A 2,732-nucleotide genomic window follows, 5' to 3' on the forward strand; every position below is an offset into this window, starting at 1 on the left:
CATCTGACAAAGTTTCAGGAGAAAGTATTTTGTGAATGCACAGAAGTCTGTGATTGATAAGCAGCACACTGCTCTAGAAAGTCAGTAACTGTCTGCTTAGCTCCAGTAAGAATGGTAATTGTACATCTGGTGTCCTCAAATGCCTTCTCAGCTGGAGAGAGGAAGTTGGAAGAAATAGTGAGTCACACTACCAGCTTTTGATGTGAAAACCCTGCCAGCAAGTGCTTGTGGAACATTGCTGTTCTCCCTCCACACCACAAAGTCCTGTCACTACAGAACATTTGGAGTTGGGAGTATCGCTGCTTCCAGCACTCCTTCCACTGTTGTGCACAGCACATCTCTGCTTGAGGTACTACGGTAGCGGTGAGATCCTGCACATGCTGAGGCCAGTGAGAGCATCCTGATAGATTTTACAAATGTAGAACAAACCCCAGTCTCCACCATTAATAAGCCAAAACAAGATAAAAATCTGAAAAAATACTGAGCTGAAAAAGAAGGTTTTATCATACTGAAATATAAAGAGTGCAAGGTTGTGATTTGTTCCGTAATTAAGCAATGCAAAGTACCTCTAGCTTACTAGCCAAACCTGATTTATAACTACAAATCTAAAGTACATTCTTCAGTGCAAAAGTCTGTCCAATAATAACAGAGGTAGTAACTAATTTTCATTAATTCTCATTGTACTCCATTAAAACTATCAGATTGTTAATTGCTGCTTTTGCCTTAGTTTTTTATTTACAAAAAGACACTTCTGTTTGAAGCTTAAATTATGTATATTCGCTAGTAATCCTTTAGTGTGGTTGTACTTTCTTTGCTGTAATGTGTCCTTCTAAGTTTATGTATCTTTCTTTTATATTGCATCAATACTTACTTACTGTCATATTTGTAACAGTTTCATTTTTTTTAATCATAATTTTTATTATGAAATAAAAAGGTGCCTCTTTCTGTATTCAGACCTCGTAGGTCTTAAGAAAGCATATAGCAGGTTATTGTTATTTGCCATTTCAATAAAGGTAAATTACACTATGTAATACTGGTAAGGAAGGAACCATAGCTTCTATACAGCCATTAGCTAAACAGCAGTGAACTTGAAATTCTGGCACCCACGATGTCCATCTTCCCTTTCCCAGTACACTTATGGTTGGGAGATCCCCACCATCACCCGGCAAATTCATGAATGAAAACCACTGAGCATATGATGACACGAATGCAATTAGTTTTGGCAAAAGAAACGTTTAAGAGCAAAAGAAGCTTTATGAGCAGTGAAAACATTTAACTGACCGTTACTACCTCAGCCTTTACGCTTTTCAAATTACAAAGCATCATGAAGCAAATATTCTTTAAATCTGAATTTACAAATTAGAAAGGTATAGAAAGACTTTTCTTTCATAAAGGATACATAAACATGATTTAATATTGAAACAGCCTCAGTAGAATCTTTACGTTGAACAGTCAATACTACAATGTATACCGGAAATTCCATTAACCCTCTAAAGCGAGGATATCTTATAATTACTACTTGAAACAGGATAACATACTTAAACAAAAGAAATGTAAAAACAAATTAAGAAAGAACAACAGAAAATCTCATGAGAGATTTCTGATTCATCAGAAGTATCTCATTAGCTGTCACAAGGAAATATTATTTAACTCCATTTGGCATAGAAGAAGGGAAATCTATCCAGTGACTACTCACTCACAGATAAGGAAATCAGCTATTGCTGGATCTAAACTGGTGAAAAATATGCTGTCAACAGTACTGGGTACTTGGACAACAGATAAATTATCACCCTCAAAGATGACTCTATGTAGGGAAATTAAAGAACAGTAACACTCCCAGTTCACTCCAATAGCTTTACAACTTAAACAAAACAAACTAAAAAAAATCCACCACCCCCAAAACCCAACAATACTTAAAGCATTTATTATGAAAGCATTGCTTTTAAAAAGTTATTCTTATGAGTATCATCGCCATCTAGTGACTCTTGCTTTAAGATCTATCTAGCTAGAAGTCCTGAATGAAATAGCTTTTGTGCAGGATGAGCCCAAGACGAAAACCATCTCCACCTCATTTAGCAGCATAAAAATGGAGTAGCATTACACATCTAGTTGTCAAGGAAAGGTTGGCAAAAGGAAGCACAGTGACCACAATCATGCAAAAACTCAGAGTACACAGTTTGATTTGATAAAACATTTTCAAAATCCTGGCACTGATATAGAGGATAGTAATTCTCAACTTCAGATTACTCATCTTCTATAGACATGTGTGTGTATTTTTATATATACGTATGTATATATGTACATATATATACATACATATATATACAAGAATCTTAAATGAAATTTGGAGAACATAACAAATCACTAAAATTTAACAAACCAGTATGAAATCAATAGCCATATATTGAAAAGAATCAGAGAACTAGAATGATAACCAAGTTTAGAATGTTTTCTTACAGAATTTGCTCATGCCTGGGATAGAGCAGCGTTTCAACCCAGTTTCAGAAAAAATAAATACTGTTATAAATGTAAGAAGCTGTGTTTGTTATCCATGTCATTTTCTTCTCTGTCAATCTTGAAATTTTTACAAAGACTGTTTACTTGAATCTTTTTAAATTCATTTGTGTGGATTTATTCATGCAGTATCTTTCAATTAGAAGACCACAAATTTTAACAGTTACAGTTGAATTGTATCAGTTACAGTTGTCTCAGAATACAAAATCGTCCTTAAC

Source organism: Tyto alba, unplaced genomic scaffold, assembly GCF_018691265.1.
Source record: "Tyto alba isolate M040663 unplaced genomic scaffold, T.alba_DEE_v4.0 Super-Scaffold_7, whole genome shotgun sequence".
In the NCBI taxonomy this organism is placed as follows: domain Eukaryota; kingdom Metazoa; phylum Chordata; class Aves; order Strigiformes; family Tytonidae; genus Tyto; species Tyto alba.